Source organism: Poecilia latipinna, unplaced genomic scaffold (assembly GCF_001443285.1).
Source record: "Poecilia latipinna isolate Pla-1442-1.1 unplaced genomic scaffold, P_latipinna-1.0 Scaffold1142, whole genome shotgun sequence".
Classification (NCBI taxonomy): domain Eukaryota; kingdom Metazoa; phylum Chordata; class Actinopteri; order Cyprinodontiformes; family Poeciliidae; genus Poecilia; species Poecilia latipinna.
The window spans coordinates 144,564-165,466 of NW_015113758.1; positions in this window are offsets into that span (position 1 = coordinate 144,564).

Consider the following 20,903-nt stretch of genomic DNA (forward strand, 5'->3'; position numbering starts at 1 on the left):
TTAATTTTTTCAATCCCTACCCCCCCTTTTTTTTTTTTTTTTTTTTTTTGCAGATTTGCTATAATTCATTCACATTGAGGAAGAAAAGATTTAGGTGTGTAAATTGTTTTACTATTTCTCTGAACTCATGGGTTGTTTGGAAAAATCATTTATCATCTTGGTAAATTACTTCCAACATGAAGCCTTTGTGTTTGTTCTCCTTCAGATAACACATGATGCATAGTTGAAAAAGTTGCCCTGACCTGGATACTGTTAACACTGTAGACATGGCACCAGCTAAAATATACATTGCCAAAGTGAAGGACAACACAGTACATCAGTGGTCTGTATTTTTCATTTAATGGCTCAGAATTAAGTATATCCACCTTTCACTTCCTGCTCTGGGTGTCCATCCATTACAGTGCTTTATGAAGGGTGTTTGTCACACTCTCGTTTAGTGTAGCAGAGGGTTATATTGGAAAAGAGACACATATTGACCTAATGCTCACTATTGTGAGTTATTAAAGAGGAAAGGCCTGGAATTAGGACATTGACCATAATTGTTACATAACCCTCCACACCATAATATATATATATATATATATATATATATATATATATATATATATAATGACTGCATGCCTTGCATGCAGTCATTTTAATGGGATTTCCTTCAGCAGAGAGGAAGATGTGAAAGCACCTGAGAAGAAAACATTGTATGAAAAAACTATATATACTCTACAATGTAAATATGATTTACTTACAAAAGTGAAATGCTTTGTATAATCGATAAACAAGCTTTTGCAATGGTATTTTTTGATGATCCAGCCTCTGTAATGAACTTTGAGTTTGGGAGGCCTCCTTGCTGTCAGCCTAACCTTTAATTCTCTCATATTGAATTTGAAAAACTTTAACATGCTAATGTCAATATTTATCGAGGTTTGTTATGAAAAGCATTGTACTTGAGGACCAAAATCTCTCTGATGGACAGGAGTGGTGGTATCATCATTAATTAGTAATTCATTTGTTCTCTCTGTTTAATATTCAGATTGAATGGATGTGTGCAGACGCTCAGTGTGGATGTAATTGTACATGACTCCGCCGAGTGGTCAGTGAGACTTCATGAGTGTTATATGCAAAACAGACTTTTTTACTTTAATAATTCAGCTACAATGTAACTATTCAGCACATCAGGAAGGAAAGGGTTAAAATGAAACATTAGTTATCCTTCAATTTAGTTCTGATAGCTACAATTACATATAACATTTCAAGAATTGCACAGTCTGCATTTTCCCAACTTTAGCCAAGAACTCTTTCAGCACTTTTATACTTCTGATTATTACTTGCATGAATGTCAGCCTGCTCTCAGATGCCTCAGAGAAATTCCTCTGACCTATAGCCCGATGCTTAAGTTTGCCACTTTATGGAGGTTATCCACAGGGCATGCAATCATTTTAATGGGATTTCCTTCAGCAGAGAGGAAGATGTGAAAGAATTTGAGAATATCTAGAGAAAGCAAAGAAAAAATTCTATGCATGGGCAGGTAAGTGCATGATAAAGATTATAAAATCTTGAAGGATAGGCAAAACAAGCAGATAAAAACTAAGAAAAATAAAATAAATAAATTATACATTAATACAAAATAAAGTTTAATAGTTATGTATCTGAATTACTTTTAAGCATAGCAGCAAGAAAAACCTGATGACAATCTGACAAGTGGAGTAAGTTGTGCTGGTAATATTTAGGAAAGTTACTAAGAACCATTTATAATAACTGGATAAAACTTATTTTGTGGTATTATTGTATTAAATTTTCCATCGGTAACAACACTAAAAGAACCAGTAACAAGTTTTGAATTTATTTTTCTCACCATTAACAAAAATCTAAATTCTTTATTTCATAATTTTCCACAAATATCAACATCTCATAGAAAAAAACACAGAGATATATATATATATATATATATATATATATATATATATATATATATATATATATATATATATATATATAAATTTTTTATAGACAGTTTTTATTGAACTTTATAAGGGCTGCACTGATTTAGGTGGCATAGCTTGTCAAGCAGGTTAATAGTGTGTGTGAGTACGAGATCAGCAAGACGCTTCTTTAAACACACCAGAAGGTTGATATCCGTCTATCGGACAAGTGGGTCACATGTTTGATTTTATGTATGAATATATAATTTTTTTTTTTTTTTTTTTTGCCACATGCCGAAGTGCTAATTGAAACAATGCGCCATTTTCAGTTTTTCCAGAATATTATTCAACGTTGCATCATTATTTCTTCTGCAACATTTGCCCTTTTTATCAATCCAAACAGAAAGTGAGTGACAAGCCACTTTTGATGCAACAATGCAGTGGGTTTTCCTCCTCTACTGAACTAAACAGATTCAGACAATCCTGCATCCCCTTTTGTTTAGGGCGAGTGCCCACATCAGTGACTCACCGGTGTGAAAAGGTCCGTGGCTGGAGGAGGTTTTAATTAAGCGGCAGCACAGAAGGCTGCAAAGCATTTTGCTTTGGAGGTCAAAGTACAAGCTATCTGTCTAATTATTTTTTTTAAAGGTCTGAACTATGAGTCATCTTCCTCCCGTTTCTGATCTGTGTAAGTGATGTGTTTCCATTGTCTGCTCCAAATGCATTACTAAGACTTGGTCATCACCTCTAAACGTGTGTTGACTTTACTGAAGTGCTGCCTTCATGTTGACATCTCCTACCTCATCAATAACACATTATCTTTTTGTGTGTAGAACCTCAGCAGAGATAACCTAACAAAAGGTTGTAACAAATATTAGAGATGGTTAGTATTGACACATTTGTAAGGCTACTGCTTTAATTTTCACCTCTCTCTGTCTGATTAAAGCTCTCAAAGATCAGAAAGAACTATTTTTTTTTTTATTAAAACAATTAAAAATTTTATGTTCTGCAGTTTTTTGTTAGACGTGGATTTACCCCAATTCACACCCCTTGGAACACCCGTTTTAAAACTTACAACAAATTGACTTTCTGCCTGGAATCTAAGTTTCTGCTCCTCTGCATAGAAAATAATCAGCAACAGAGATATTAAGATGTCTCTCTGCAGTAGCTCTCCTCGCATACACAGTCATATGAAATAAATGGCGGTCCGTTAAATGTCCGGCTGTTTTAAAAGAAATACGCACATACTGAGGCCTAATTATTCATTTATCTGTGGAAAAAATAAAAATGTACCTCCAAATAAATCTCTTATTTTTGAGGTAATCTATCTGCTTCTTCACTGTCATTGGTCAACTTAGTCCAACTCCTCCTTTTTTACTTGAGCACATATGTATGCAGAATCAGCAACACTGGGCTGACTTAAGAAGTTATAGCCAGTTTAGTTTCAGTTAGTTAGCCAAATTGGATTTTTCAAAGAAAACCTGCACCAAGGCTTTACTTTTGGGAAGTATTGCACTTTACCACCTGTGACCACAAACTAAAATAGTAAATAAAATAAGAATATTATATTGAAAGGTTTGTTTATTACTTTGACTTAATTCACTGAGCCAGGCACATAATGCAGCTGACTAAAACACAAACTGATGATTTCAAACCTTTATTTGTGTTACAGTTAAACCAAACATGACTTTAAGGATTAAAATATTACATCAGACATATGAAAATTACATTTAACATCTACTTTAAGGTCACAATTTTCAAAAGGTACTATACTTTTAATCTGACAATAGAGCTTCATTGCAATACATTGTAGTTTATTGAACATGACTGTACTGTTGGAACATATTCTTCTATTCTTCTATCTATAAATACCCTTATTTTTTATTAGTTCAGCTACTCTGATTATTGGGGCAATCAAGCTCAAAATGCAGCAAATTGAGGTTTGTTCATATTGAAGTTTTTAAATATTTTTCTGCAATTCAAAATAAGACTAAAATTAAAGGCTTCCAAGGTGATATGTTACCAACTACTACAACTCTGAAAGGTGGTTGTTAAAAACAAAATTGAATCTACCTGCCTCTGCTCTCTCAGTCTTTCACTTTTCATCGCCTTAGTAATTCCACCAGTGTTCTCAGTTTGACCAAGGAATGTTATAAAACATTAAAGCAGTGAGGCCCGCTTGCGCAGGAGCTTTGACGTCAGTGTGGGTCTTCTGCTGCAACTTTTCACTTATCAGTGGGCAGCAGGTGCGCTGTATGACAGGAATCCATACAGACGATGAATGATGCTCGCTGGGTAACTCAGATGTACGTCACTTTTCAGGTTCGGCTCATGTCAAGGTCTGTCTCTGGCATAAATGAAATAAAGACTGCAGCAGATTTTGCAGCAGTAACTCAGCTAATTTGCTTATTTTACTTCTTTTTTTTTATTGTGTCCATGCAAAATCAGAGTGAAATAAAACATAATTTCCTTTTATCTGCTCATGCACTCATGATTATGTGTGGAACTGAACTTTAGCTCAGAAGCTCCAAATTAAATTGAAGAGTAATTAAAATTTATGTCTCCATTTGTCTTTTTTAAAATGCTGTTTGTCTGTTTTCTTTTTGTTTGCCCCTTTGTAATCTCATCAATCACAATAAGCCAAAGAAAACAGGCAAAGGTCAATGCTGTCATTTTGAATTGAATAGACGGCGCAGAGCCCTGCGGCCCCCTCACTGTTACAACGATGAGCGTCGTAAATGACTCAGGGGCGTTGAAAACGTCTCCGGCTGCCAAGGAGGGACTTGCTGCCTCTCTAAGCTCTGGTTACCAACGCAGATTCAAACTGATGAGTGGTGCCTTTTTTTTTTTTATCTTACAGCCTAAAATTTTTACAGAGCTTTTCTTATTATGTATTTCTTGGCACTTCATTATAAAATATTCAAACTGAGAGACATAGCTATTGATGTAGATGCATAGATTAAAAAAAAGCAAAGAGAGATAAACAGTGCTAAATACACGTACATAAGTAGATATTTAGTAGATTACAGTGTTTTTCAACCCTGGTCCTCAAGGCAAACTGCCCTGCAAGTTTTAGGAATCCCCCTGCTTCAGCACACATGATTTCAATTGATGGCTGATTAACAGGGTTTTGATGAATTGCAATCATCTGAATGGGGTGTGTTGAAGCAGGGGGACATTTAAAACATGCAGGTCAGTGTGCCTTGAGGTCCAGGGTTGGGAAACACTGGGTTAAAATGGGCAGTCTGATGAGACTCTTTTGTCAGTTTAAAAGTACTTTTGGTTAAGCACGTATTACAGTGTTTCTCTGTCACTTTGGTGCATTTCTCGGAACAGAATTGAAATTCTCAAACCACCTGTTCAACCTTCAAATCAAGATGTCACTTGTGCACATCAAAAAAGCTGTTTCCAAAGCGACTGAGAAAGACTGTGAACATATTTTTTTATTAACCATTTCTGGTTGCTGAAACCAAGTGCTTTTTTTTTTATTGGTCTGGTGCATTTAATATTACTGAAAATGTTAGCATCTGAGGTTGTTTTGTAGTTTTTCGATTTCATTATTATTTTGTGATAGTTTCTTATTTTGAGTAGATCAGTCTTGTTCCTATTTATCTTTAGTACAGTCCTTTCTTGGCGATACTAGTTTATTATGTTTATTTCTTGTGTTGAGTTGTTTATAGTTACTTCATTTTAGTTATGCTTAGTTTGCTTTAGTGTTTGATTCATTTCCTAGTCACCATATACTCTTCCTTCCCCCCCTGTTCCACTTTCTCTCTCTCCCTCTCCTGAGTCTGCCTTCTACTCTATGCCTTCACACCTGCAAGCAGTTAGCTGCAAGCAGGAGGTTTCAGCATTCAACCTCCCAGTACTTAAGCAACTTTCTCAGTCACTCCTTGCTGGTTTCCCTGAATTCTCCTTGTGTTTCCTGGCTGGTTTTTGTTATGGAATATTTTTGTTTGACTCTGGCTCCCCATGTTTTTTGTAAGTTTGCTTTTCTCATAATTTTTTCCATTAAATTCTCAAAATCATCTGCCGCTTCTGCCTCACACGCATACACAAAATACACACAGCATGACAGTAAATATGTTTAGTTTAGCTGTAAATGGAAATTTATCAAAACGAACACAAAAAGTCTTGAAAACATCAGTCTGTGTATAATTTTAATAATGTGCTTCACTGAATTAAGTTACTGAAATACATAAACTTTTCATAAATCTTCAAATGTATTGAATATGACTCCATAGGGATATAGACATCCATACATAGATATAGATATTTACATATATCAATGGACAAGTCAGATTTATTTGTATAGCACATTTCAGAAACAAGGCAGTTCAAAGTGCTTTACATAATAAAAACATAATACAGTAACCACTTAGAGAATAAGCAATAAACATCTATATAACATTTGATCAAATGCCATATAGACATTCATATGAAAAGAGACTTAGACATGGATATAGATACATCAAGTTAGTGACAAATAGTGAGACTGCATCTAATGAATACAATTTCACATGACTCATGCTCTGACACCTTTCCCCAAACCTGTTGCTCACACTGGGTGGCAGTGTGTGATCAGGATTATACTTTGAAATCGCCTTTGATGAACACTGACTATACCCTCTGCATCTAGTCATCCAAACGCATATAGTAATTGTCAAAGAACATACGTGCAAAAAATTATTTTATATGCATTGCATTCCTATTGTGCACTAAAAAAATTACAGTTTGGATTTAACATTAAACGGCAGCAAATTTTCTATTAAATGTACGTATATGTTTACATGCGCAACATTGAATCTGCAAATATGTTTATATTTGCAACAGCAATTTTGCAAATGCATTAGTGAAAATGCACATTTGCTCAGAATGAACAGAATTAAGAATATGTGCAATTTACTTTGCCTCCAACACAAACACACAATTTAAGACAATATCTGATTGAAGATGATCTTTGATGCATCATCTTAGCTAGTTTGATTGATGTTTGCAGATTTTTGGTTGTCACTTTTCTGAATACATACTTTTTTTTATGAAACAGCATAATCACTTGATTGCAGTCACAAGAAAAAAAATCATTTCATCTCAACATATAAATGCAACAAACTTTCTTTTCAGAGCTGCAAGACACTCTCAGGCACTCACATACAGACAGTCTGAAAGACAGCAGTCACCATGGCAACGCTTCCTGTCGACAGGAGCTCCATAAAGAGATTTCCTGCAAGATATACTGGAGGTAAAGTTCGAGAGAGAAAAGGGCGGAGGAGGGGGTCTCACAATATAAACTGTGCAACATCTATGCAGAAAAATAAAATCTCAAATTGGTAGTTTGTGTCTTTTGATCTGATTTGGTCACAAACTGAGTGTTTGTGACTCAGTTCCTAACTCGGGCATTTTCAATATCCAGCATTAGCCTCAAGTTTTCTCCATGCACCGTTATAACCCAAAAGACAGGATGGAATAAGGTTGAGCTAGAGTGACTCAGGCCTTCCCCTGAATATAAGTGCTCTCTGCCGGCAGGAAAGAAAGATGTGCAAATGAAGCAAGGTCAATTGCATGCAATTTGCGAGAAAAAAAAAAATCCTCTCACTAGCTCTGAAAATTGATTTGATACCTGCAAAGGATGGAAGTGCAAATTGCCTATAAGTTTAATTTGCAGTAGTGGTGTCAGTCTACTAAATCATTGTAGATTGTGGCTGGTCATTAGGATACACGTGTGCAGCACAACCCATTGCTGCACCTTTACAATGGCCCTAATTTGGATTCATGTTCCAAATGGGGATCTTGGTGACGCCGTACCCTGTGTTGGATTTATTTCCGAAGTGCTCCTAATAGCTGTACACAAACCGCAAATAGAATACTCAGTGACACAAGGCCTGCCCCGTTCAAGCCAGAACATCTTGGCAGAAGCATTGTGTTAAAATGGTTCACCATGTGGTAAATTATTGGCTTCACCTACTAAATATATCCCTGTAATCCACTCCCATGCAGTTAGGATAATAACTGGTAGTGTGCTACCAGAAGCTCTTTGTTAATACGAGTCTTTAAAGGACACGGTGATCTAAATGGATCCTGTTATGGCTGGAAATAGAACTTTGGGAAATTGGCGACATTAGAAAGAACAGCTTGCATCACAGGATGTTTTAACATTACGAAAACATACAGTTAAGATTCTAAATGTGGATAGTTGAAGGGAACCAATTAATCCAACCTGTTTTTTTTTTTGTTTTTTTTTCATGAAGCAAACAGAGGTCAGAATAACAGAGGGCTGCTCAAAAAGATTGCAGTATTCTTCTGTATTTTCCAAATGTTTTACCAATAAATCTAGTGTACAAAGTTTTCTCTCTTAAAGTTTAGAGGACTGTTAATTTTTACTGTATATAATTCAAGAATTCTCACATTCTTATAATTTTCTTTCTTTTGATTGGCAACTTTGACATCAACATGTCTGCTTGGAGAGCCATTTGACAATTTAAATGTTAGATTGTGACGTTTATTTAACACAAATAACATCCCAGCCAATCACGAGGCAGCAACTCAACACATTAGACATCATGACTAAAGTGACTTGTAGAAATCCAAACTGAAGTTTTCAGTGACTTTGAGAGCTGTGTGGTTGTTGGTAGTACTCAGAAACTGATGATCAACTGGGATTTTAAGGGCTAATTATGTTTCAGTTTTACAGAGAAAGGTCCAAAACAGATAAAATATCAAGGGAGCAGCAGTTGTATGTTTTAGATGTCAGAGGAAAATAAGCAGGCTAGTTCAACATTATAGAAAGGCATTGCAGCTTAAATAATCACTTGTTGCAATCAAAGTATGCAGAACATTTTTTTATCTGAACACAAAACATGTCAAACCTTGAAACTGATGGGCTAAGGTGACTAAAGACCACATCAGGTGCCATTCCTGCCATGTAGCAACTGGGAACTTAGCCTGTAATTTGCACAATCTCCCTGAAAATAGACAAAAACAGATTAGAAATAAAATAAAAAAAAATGTTGCCTGGTTCAGTGAATTTCTTTTTCAGCTTCAGAATTCAGATGGTTAATAAACATACAGCAAAAGTGTGGATCCGTCTTGCCACAAAGCAAAGACTCACTACTACCATCCATTCTCCAGTCGCTTCATGTCAGTACGGGGAAAAATACTTGACAAATGTTGCCGACACGAATCTATTTCATTAACAATTAAGGCTGATATAGAGGCAAAATTAGGTACAAGGGAAGCAAGCTATACCTCACAAAGTATATGGTGAATGTATGGCAAACAGTCTCCATTGATATTCCATAGGACAAAGCAGGTTTTGGCCTCCAGGTATTATGCAAACAATGGATTTATGGACACTAAAATCCTTCCCTTCTGGGCAGAAAGAAATCCTCTGCATGAATCTTTAAAAGCACCAAATCCCCTCCATCATGAATTTTTCAATAGCTGTGTTTCAGGTGTTTTCTTATCTATTATTCATTCATTCATTCATTCATTCATTCATTCATTCATTCATTCATTCACAGGTTTTCACAGTATCACAGCCAGATTTATGTTTCCTCCCTCACCTGAGCAGTTGTAAAGAACTAGAAACAACTGATGCAGCATCAAACCCTCCAACCTCAGTGTCTTGTCTTCACATTTCAGCAAAGCTTTGAGTGACTGGTTATCTCCGTAGGATTCACTAAAACAGCATATATTACTTTATTTCCCCATGACATTGCAGACTTCGGGGCTGACATCATTACAGACGTCAACACCTGACCTGTTCCTGGAGTGCAAGTCTGTTTTTTTTTTTTGTTTTTTTTTTTCTCTGCAAATATGGAGTAAAAGAACTGAAGCGTGGCTGAGACTGAAATTGGCTCGGTTGATTTTTTGATGCTTATCAACACAATTACTGAAAAGAGTGTTTGTAGAAACACACCACCTCTGCACGGGGGGCTTCAACCTTCACAGTAAAGAAGGAGTAGAAGTTGAACATCATTCTGCATTAATAATATGTTATCAAAACATGGGTTACTGTGATTTTATAGGATGCAGTTCAGGAAATTTCTGCATCTGCTTTCTCGCAATGGATAAAATTATATAACAAGAATCTCAGTACAGATGACTTGACTAAAAATTATAAGAGTATCCAGTTTGGACACTTTGGACTTTCTGAGTTGTTCTAAAATAACTACTATTTGAACTGCAATAACAGTGACTGGAAACAGCTTCTGTCAATTCCAATGCAATGCAATGTGTTTATTTGTCCAGTGTTTGGAAATGGGACTAGCTCCTTGTTGGATAGATATGAATGGCAGAGGAGAGTTTCATGGGTATTTTGGAAGTGGCTTTTCCTGATTACTTCATCTTTATGCATGCATTTCACAACACAAATCCTTGAGGAGCGATTTGTCTAAAATAGCTCTTGCAGCATAATCTTGGCAAATCAAGGCTTGTAATCATAACAGCATGTACTTTTCAACTGCATCTGCATAGCTTTTCCTCACTACCTCTCATCAGTTTCTAAAAGAGAATACCGAGCAACAGTTTTTCAACAGCCTGTGGTGCTGTGGGAAATGGGCAGATGGTGACAAAATGTAGATTTGTTTGGGAAAAGACAATCTATTAAGTTAGATGAGTTGCAGAAAGTAGCTTGACATCTTAATTAAATTCTGAAATCTTCCACAGTATTTGTCACAATCTTATTATCACTTTTCAACTCAAGTCAGACGTTTTCCTTCAAAATGTGCTCACACCTTTCTTGGTGACTCACAAGCCAGGTGACCAAAGTTTGCAAGGCTGTAAAGTTCAATATTTAAATGTCTATCGAACTAATCTCAGCATTTATGGAATAACCAGATGTCCAAATATACTGCATAAAAAGACCCTCTTCCAATCATCATTGAGGGTCACCAGAATTATTCCCATTTGCTAAATGGCAAAAAAAAAAGACAGAAAATAAGTTTAGAGGATGCTTCACTTCCTTTCCATTCAGAAGTTTACATGTACTAGGATGATTATGCCTTCAAATAATTTGCTGCATATAAATTTATATAAGCAAAATTCATTAAAAAGTAAGTAAATGTGCATTGCTTGTGTGTCAGTTCACATAATCACCTCCCACATATTTTTTTTAATAAGTAACATGCTGGTAAATATGTTTAGTGTCATCCCACTGAAGCAAAAATAAGGCTTGGACTGAGCAGCAGATGCGTTGGTGGTGTGAAGCATGACAACTAGTAAACCCCATTCTCTTTTCTTCGAGCTCCTCCTTCTCACAAACTAAGAAACAAAACATGAATGGAGGCACCGACTCTGACATGTCGGTGCTGTCAGTGGGCTTGACTACTCATTCAGAAAAAATGAAAGCTTTGGTGTGTTTACGGAGCGCGTTGCCTCTATCATTTTACCGTCAATCATTGCTTGGATAATGGGTGCAAGGCCTCTGCCAAAAGAGAGGGAAGCAAAAAAAAAAAAAAAATCTGCACTTAAGTAAAAGTGTTGTGCAATGTGTTGAGTTTAACAACCTGAAGTGTGAGGACTTGTTTCCATAGTTACGGAGTTATAAGAATGTCAAACACGTGTAGAGTTCAACTCAGATATTGTGTGATAAGGGTCATTCAGATTGAGCTGAATCTCTCTGCAGAGTCACAAGTGGTGCCGTTATGCTCAATTAGCAAAATAATCCATTGAAAAACTTCAGGCTGCTGTCTGAGGTATTGTTCCTAATGGATTTACATTTCATTTAAGTCCACTCCACTCCATCCCTTAAGCTTAGCTGACTATATGCCACATAACTGAAAAACTGCGGTTCGATACTTGGATTGCTGCCTGCTTGCAGACGTATAGTGTAAATCAATGCCAACATCTTTGTTTAATTCTTTCCAAACGGCAACAAAAGCAATTTGGAGATCAATTTACCCTCTAACTACTTTTAGGGAGCCATTCAAGATGGGAACAGGCGGTCAAACTAAAGTGGCATTTCAATATTTCATTAATAGGCCGAAATTATCTGCTTTATAATGCACTTTTAACATTCATGATGATTTATGGGATGATTCAGTCATCAGGGAGCCAAGCAGTGCACTAAGTCTTGCACATACAAATGGGAACCTTCTTTTTTAAATCAGTTTAAGTCAATATTGCTGCAGGTAAAAACAGGATTTTTGACTTTAACTGCTCCACGATTCTCTGTTGCAGACCGAAGCTCCGACAAATGACCGCACTGCTGACGTAAATGCTCCTGTATTTGGGAGGTCAAAGGAAAACAGATGCATTATTTAAAGCTCATAAAATAAAACTTTAATGGGGAGAAAAGGCTTTTGAAAAGGTGCAACACAGTCAACTGAGGTACAAAAGCAGAAGATCAAAGGCTTGCATGCTATCTGACAAGTACAGCGTCAAACAACAACAAAAAAAACAAAGAAAAAAAAAACACACATATGTTTTATCTTTTTGTTATGTTGTATCAGTTTGATGTGAAGTTGCATAAAGAAAGCAATTGTAGAAAAAAAAAAAGCCAGACAAAGCCTCATTTTGCTTTCGTCAGCTGAGACCAAAATCGATGCTTTGTGTTGAAGAAAGCCAACCCTGCAACACTGAACACACCCTCTCCACAGGGGTTACACGGCGGTGGCTGTATCATGATGTGTGGAGGTTTTTCTCCAGCAGGGTCAAAAACACTGGTTGCAGGTGGCAGGAGGATGGATGGAGCTATCCTACATGAAAACACAACAGAAGCTGCAAAAGAGAACTGTAGTATTATTTGTAAAACAATATGAAAACCAAGTATCAGTTTTCACCTTGACATTAAAAATAAACAAATCCGTTACAATTTAGAATGTGAGAGAAATTTTTAATGTGTTTTATACTTTTTCAAGGCACTGTCCAATCACTGTATCTTCACATTTAATTCCCTCGTATGAGTCTCCTTTCGGGTAATTATTTGTAGGTCAGTATTTTGCACAGGCACTCACAAGGCAGCCTCTAATACGTATTTGCGTTTTCTCTTGCAAACATCACCTGATAAATGTACTAAAAGCAATGAGGAGTTTCACCGTTTTGCCCAAGGACTCTTACACAAGTAGTCTGGATGGAGATCAATCACTCAGCTTGCTAATTGGAGAATGACCCCTTCAGCGCTGGTCCCCAGCCTCTCCCTTAACCTGCTCTAATAACTGAGTTCTCTGGAAGAAACACGAAGCTGGTAATCAGCTCAGTAGAACAACTCAGGTTTCCTCAACTGTGAAAAACAAGAAGTAGCATAAGGTGACCAGACAATATCATTCATTTAAAGTTGCAAATTTGAAAGAAAAAACTGACATTTTTTTTATACTAATATGAGAAATGTAATAATTGCATATGTGTTAGACAAGATCTGTTTACCAAATTATGCTGCTGGATAAAGTTTCTTGGAAAAGTATTGATCAACAAACATCAGTGTGATAAACTAACATAGTCGTGCATGCGTAACTGTGAAGTGAAGCAACATTGACCAAAAATTTTCTACACTAAAATGTGTAGAAAAAAATTGCTATACATTTATACTTAGAAACATGGGGGACAAAAAATACTCCCCAAGAAAAAAAAAAAAAAAAAACTAAAATATTTTGACACTGAAACAGAAAATTCCTTCAAAACAGTTTATTTTTTCTTCTTCTTTGTCTTTCAGCCATCAGCCGATTTATACTGAAGATAATATAGTACATGCAGGAAGCCATGGACCAAAATCCTAATGAAATTTCAATATACTGTTAGATTTTGTCTCAAATTTATGTTTCAGATATTTGGGTGATAATTTGCTCAGATTATGTGAACATTTATTAGTCCAAGCTGCTGATGCTGGTGGTGCCATGATGTCAGTCCTCACATGATGTCACAGGCCGTCTAACGGCCGGCGACAGTGTGTGTCACATTGTGGTCTTCTTCTTATGGAGTTTTCCCAGCATGATAGTGCTACATGCTGATAAAAAAAGAAAAAAAAACTGTGCAATATTGGAGGATTTTATCCAACCGCAAAAATGTTGCCACTTATTTGATTTGAACATGGCAGATTTGAAGCTGACAGCTGACACTTCTGCATTGACACACACAGAAAAGGGTTTTTGGAAGTTTGAAAACAATGTGCACCCACTACTCCAAACCCTTTCACCCCCCACCCCACCCCCACAGGTGCTTAAAGCATGCTCTTGTGTTGTCATTGTTACAACAATGCGTGAATCATCACACTAACCTTTTCTTACTGCTGGTCCATCATCGGCTTTCTGCTCTTGTCCTGCAGTAAGCGTTCATGGTCTTCTCTGTTATTTTCTCGTCCTAATTCTCTGTGCAGAGCAATCATGTCAGTTAATTTGCAAATGCCGGATGTTTTTTTTATTGTGTTGCATAAATTTTGACATGTGCATGCAGTTATACTTATTAACTGTTCGTATCATGCAGAAATAATAATAAAAAAGTAATCAAGGTAACATTTTAACAAATGTAGGAGCCTTGAGAAACACCTCCCTGCTCTTTATCATGAGCGATGATCATGTGGCACTTGACCCCGACATGCACCTCTAATCCTTGCCTTGCTAGTGTCAGCTTGTGTAACCCTCTGCAGCTCCAGACTTCCTCTCAAGGCTGAGCGGAGCGTTTCAGCCACCTGACAACATCCACTAGAGCCTGTCAGTATCAGAGTGATATATTCACTGCCATTCTCCTGTCTACCCTCAAGGGCAGCCAACTTCCTGTTGCTGGGTTACACTAATTGCTGTATTAGTATTCTGCATTGAGCTGCCGCCGGAAGCTGAGGCTCCACCAGACACTGATGGCCACTGCAAGCCGTTGTAATTACAACAGAGCAACTCTCTGCAATCGTTGTTTGAGTTTGTCAAACGCATGCTGCTTCCGGTTTAACTGGCTTTAGTTTGTTTGTTTTTTTCCTTTTTCCTCATTGCAGTCCTCCTAATTTGAGGACTAGATCATTCTTCATTTTTGCACAATGTGTTTAAGCATGCATCTTTATCAGATTTTTGCATCTTTTTATGCATGAATATTTCTTGATCGTGCAAGTTATGACAATTTATCAGAAATAGTCATTTTTTAAGAAACATTTTGATTTCCTGCATATAATTATTAGTGCAGTCACATACTAATTACGGTTAATGCAACTGCAAATTTCCGTTGTGTAAGCCTCAGTAGCTGCTATGTTAACTCATGGAGGCACATGTTTTACTGCGTGGGGGAACTTTTCCTCCTTTAAAGAAGAATATGATGAATGGCTGATGACAGCGGGGAAACTTCTGTGTGCTGCTCTGAGGCTGAGTCAGAGGGAAAAGAGAGTCAGGCAGAGAGAGAATGATGCAGATCAACAGGAGAAGAATCAAAGTAGAACGGCCAATTGAAGTTATTAAGACTAATCCACTTGGTTGAAACTTGATTATGTTTTTATTCACCATATTTTTCTTTAAATTTCCAGCCAGCTCCTTTTATAGATTTTCATGCAGAGTATAAGTAGCTATGTTGTTTGGTTTTTATTGGTGTGGTTCAGAGAGTGGCTGGACAAGTCAATCAAAATTAACAACACTTTGTGCATTTAGTCACTTGCTGCCAGAATTAATTTTACAACTGTAAAAAAAAAAAAAAAAAAAAAAAAATTTTTTTTTAATTTTCGGGGGCGGGAGTAAAATTCAAAAAATTTGAAAAACACATGGATTTATATTCAGTCCCTTTTTTTTTTTTACTGTAATTTAGTGCAACAATCAAGAGTCAGTGCACAGCTTCAGGTATTGCAGTTACAAACTACTGATGAGGCCCGAAATCTGGGTTAGTGATGGACTCAGAGCTGAACCTTGAAAGACACAAAAAGAGAATTACAAAGTCGGCTTTTTATCATCTGAAGAGTATTTGAAGGATTAAAGGACTAATATCCCAGGAAAGTCTTAGTAAACTCATCCTTGTTTTTTTATGTTTAGTCGTATTGATTTCTGCAACAGTGTCTTCACGGGTCTGCCAAAAAATAAATAAATAAATAAATCAATCAATCAATCAGACAGATGCTGGTAATTCAGAGTGCTGCTGCTGCTTGTGTCCTCATTAAAACTAGAGAAAATAGAGCACATCAGTTTTACAGTCCTAACACTGACTCCCTCAGAAAATAGATTTTCTAAATCACTGAATGGCTTTGCCCCAAAATACATTAAGGACTTGTAGTATCAACCTTCCAGACCACTCTGGTCTTGTCTACTCTGCATTAAACATGGAAGCAGCATTCAGTTTTTATTTTCCTCTAATCCGGAACAAACATCCGAATTTGATTGATAATGGAACATTAATTAATATATTCCATGTACATTTGATTATTAATACTCTTAATGATTTTGATGATGGCATTGGACAAAATTGTTTCATATTTGGATACTATAGCACGTCTGTCTTTATCAGGTAAAGAACTTTGAACTGCCTTGCTGCTGAAATGTTCTGTTTGTATTTACTTGACTTAAAGACTGGAACTCTTTCAACAAGACAAACTGAAGAGGCCCCAAAGTCGGTCCTCGAGGGCCGGCATCCTGCATGTTTTAGTTCTCTCACTGGTGTCAGTAACGACCTTTTCAGGATGTCAGTGTTCTCCTCAGGCCTTCTAATCAGCCATCATTGGATCCAGGTGCGCTAAACCAGGGAGCGAACTGCAACATGCAGGATGACGGCCCTCGAGGACTGACTTTGGGCACCACTGGACAAGGGGAAGCTGCACAGGCGAGCAATAATTAGACAAACAAACAAAGGAAGATAATGAGACAGATAATGGAAAACATTAGGGTGTGGCTAGGTGGGATCCAAGGATGTGAAGTTGCCTTTTAGTGCATAATAAAACAAAAAGAACACAAAACCAAGTTCACAAGTATCAAGTGAAACTCGTAGCCAGCGGCAGAGCTGGACATGACAAAGAGCAGGATAAGTAAGCATTGCATGCGTAAACATTTCTGTTTTACTTTGCGTGCCGTATAATTAAACGCACCACATTAGTTAAGAACTCACAAAGGACACATTTAAAATGATTGGTATGGCATTTGTGTTGGTGTGAGTCCCTCAAAGATGGGCTTGCACAACTGGCAGTGGGGCACGGAGTTTCACCTGGTCCACCATTTACTCATTTATTCATTTATTTATCCATATGTTTAGAACCGATATAATTATTAACATAATTATTACCTTTATCCTGTTTCTGCACCTGTACTCTTCATGCACTTACAAAGAAGAGTCTTTAACAACAGCATAATTAGAGTAATGTGACTCACGAGCAACTAAAATGTAATTTCATCTCAGGATAAACACAGCTGCTCTGCAAAGCCATCAGAGGTTTGCCCGAGTGCATTAGTGAACAAACTGCACCATGCAGGCCGCGGTCGCTGCTGAGATGAGAGAAAAGTCAAAAGGCTTGAATACTTTTGCAATCAATACCGTTAACAATGCAAACTGAATGTTGTCTCTGCACGTTTTAGGACCTGTGTGTTTGTTTCCTCTGCATGCTTAGCATTGCAGGCTTGTTTGCGTGACATTCTGCTTGTGTGCATTGGTATTCTGGAACAGATTTTTTTTATTTGAATCCCCTGCTGCCTTCACAGTTCACGCTCCCCATGTTAGATTCATTCGATTATTCTCACAAATCCTCTCCATGGCAACATGACTTTGAAAAGCTGAGGGTTTCTCCGTATATCAGTTGCAACACGTTTTTTTTTTTTTTCAGGAAGTTCCAGCGAACAGAAGCCTCCCTGCTTGATTAAGAGTGATTACTTTCAGTTTGATTAGCATTTCTCCCAATTTGGCAATCATTTCCGGCAGTCTTGTGTGTCCAGAGGAGTGCGCCTGTGATTTTCTACACCGTGGGTTCGAGTGGATGGACGGGTGCTCATCAGAAGCATTAGTGTGCAGAAGTGTGTGGAATCAATCAGACATCTGAGTGGTTAGCTCTCCCATAATGACGCAGAGTCTCCTGCCGTCTGTGTTTGCCCCTGACCTGGCCAAAGACCGACGGAAGATTTTTGCCAATCTGAAAATGAGTTGTTAACGAGACATGAATTAATTGTGATGTTGCTTTTTGCTTAATTTAATTGTTTAATCTTTAAACTATTAAGTATTTTCAGCCAGCCGTTCTGCAAGAGAAAATCCAAAACGATTACACTTTAATGGTTCTGCATGCAGGTCTGTGCTTCCGTCCTCCTGCACAGATAAAAAGCCAGATCTTTGCTCTGCTGTGCTCGTCTAATCCAGCATGGCATGGATTTCTGTTCCTGCTGTTGATCTGGCTTTCTGGCTCTGAAATCATAGTTTTTTTTCTTTTTTTTTTTTAAAGGGAATGTGCGTCATCAGATCTGTGTGAGGTCAGTCTCGCTGCAGAAACATGGTTGACTCAATCGGGTGGAGTCAGAAGGTTCTTCTGACTAAGTCAAATACTTGCTAACATCATACCGTGAACAAAGATGAGCGAGAATACCACACAAACAAATGACTAAGCAGCAAACAAACAAAACCACAAAGACATTAAAATTAATGATATGGACACAGATGTTTTCGGATCGGAGCTTTAAAAGTTTCTGCAGTGTCGTATGACGTTTCATTGTCATTCCAGAACATGAGGTAGATGAATAAGCATGGCACTTCTGTCACCAATCAAACAACAATGATTATCCCTTATCTGTGGTGCACATTGACAACACTGGTGCAGAACAAACTGGAATGCGATCAACAGCGTAAAATCAATAACTGAGCTTTTCCATTGTCCAAACCTTTTCATCAATTGTGATGGAAGCGAACATAAAGCATCGACTGGAGCATCACTGGTGATTGCGTGGTTTCCCAAATCTGAGGAATTTCAATTAAAACTCCTGTACCTCTCCACACCCTGGGACTTGAAGTGTAACAAAATAGACCTTTGAAGCACTGAGTGACTAAGTGACATAACAAGAACGCGACAGCGGGAGCTCATGCCCTTCATATGTCTTTGTGTGGAAGAACTAACTCCAGCTCAACATCACACAGACAAAGCAGGTGGTACTGGGCTTTCAGGAAACTCCCCCCTTATTGCCCATTGTTATTATAGATGGTAATGATGTAGAAGTGGTGAGAACATATGAAATACCTGGGTAAACATCTGGACAGTAGGTCAAACTGGCACGAATGCTGCCTGGTGAAGAGCAGTGGTTCCCATCCTCACTGCCATGGTTGCTTCCCTGCTTCAGCATACCTAATTTCAAGAGACGGCTGATTAACAGGCTTTTTCTGAACTGCAATCATCTGAATCAGGCGCGTTGAAGCAGGGAAACATCTAAAACATCCGGGGTAGTGTGCCTCAAGGACAAGGGTTGGGGAACACTGGTGTAGAGTGCTGCTTCCAAACCTGACGCTCCTTGAGAGGCTTTCACAAGATAAAACGATACATTAGGTTTGCGCCCTAACACAGCAACATCAAACACACACTGACTTAGACCATCCGTGCTGCTGACAAATGCTGCGCCCTTAAATCAGAAACAGGATGCTCCCTTATTTATTTATTTATTTATTTATTTTTTTGTACAGCAAGATGCAATTTCCTTAGAAAATATTTCAGTTAATATTACATTCTGTGATTGTAACTTCATGTCAAAACAACCTAAAAAAGCCACCAAAGTGGGATTTTCTAATTTTCTTTTTAAAGTTTTTGGTCGGGAAACACAAACTCAGTTTTCAAGTTTTTAAAATACATTAATTGGTTCAGGTCACAATATGACCTGTCTTTGCCCCAATTCGATGATTATTGAAGCATTATATTGCGAGTATGCTGAACACTGTTCTATGAAATTCACTCCTTATGCTCTCTATGCACATGTGTCTGTAGATTCCTCTGTGTGCTTAAGATAAGCTGCCTTTCTTGCCAGCATTTGCAGATTCAGCTGACTCCTCACTCATTCTTGGCCTCTTAAGCCAAACAATTCAGACAGTTTTTTATTTTTTGTTACATTTATTTTATCTCTCTTAGCAGTACGAGCGCATCGTAGCCCACAGTCTGTGAATGAGAGTCGATAAAAGGTTCTTAATGAGACCGGCGCTCCGGTCCCAAACGTCTAAATCAAATCCTCAGTCTTCAGACTGTACGTCAGAGTCAAGTCTTGAGGATTGAAAACGTGATTTGAAGTCAAATCTAAAGAGTTTGCTTTTGTAACTCGAGTGTGAATTGTTTAGTTGTATCTGCTCCGTTTCCTAAAACCTACAAACGTCTACTTCGTCCACCTCATTACAGACCGATTAATTCTTTTCCCTGTTCTGTAGTAAATCAAACATAATGCACAACTTCCGAATGACCCGATCATTTTAGTGTGTGGCTTGCCTATCGATTTATTCATACAAATTGAAAGAAAATAGTGCTTTCCTCTGCCACAATGTCAACTCCTCGCTAAGATGATCGATCCCACAAACAAAATAAAATTGTCGGACAGTAGTCGATAGCCTACACCCCCATGGTGGAATTCAATGGCGTTTTCTGGAGATTTCCTCCATGTCAGCACAGGGTGTGCTGTGCGAAGGATGGAAGGAAGATAAGCTTTGCTGTGTTTATCGTGTCCTCTTTTGTGTGCAGCTTTTTTTTTGTGGCATGTTGGGTGATTTGTCCCTGGCACATCCACTCAATGTGAACTCATTTCAACAGTTCTACCAGCGTGGAGCTTGAAATGGTGCCTTCGAAGCTGTAAATATGACCCAGTTTGCAAATCTCAAAAGGTGACTAACTTTGTAATAGTGGAAAACAAATGTTGGAGCTTTTAACACAAATGGTTCTCTATTTCTTACTCATAGACATACGAAGGTGCCCAGTTATTGAATTAGTTTCATACGATCACGTACTTCAGTCTTTATCTAATCGGTCTTCCAGTTATGAGCTACCTATATTAAAAAGGTTTAGCTGTCTCCCATTATTAAAATGCCTTGAGAATGACTAGTTTGTTCTTATTGGTCAATAGTGGTATTTTGAAGTTTTGTGATGCAGTTTTATGTGAT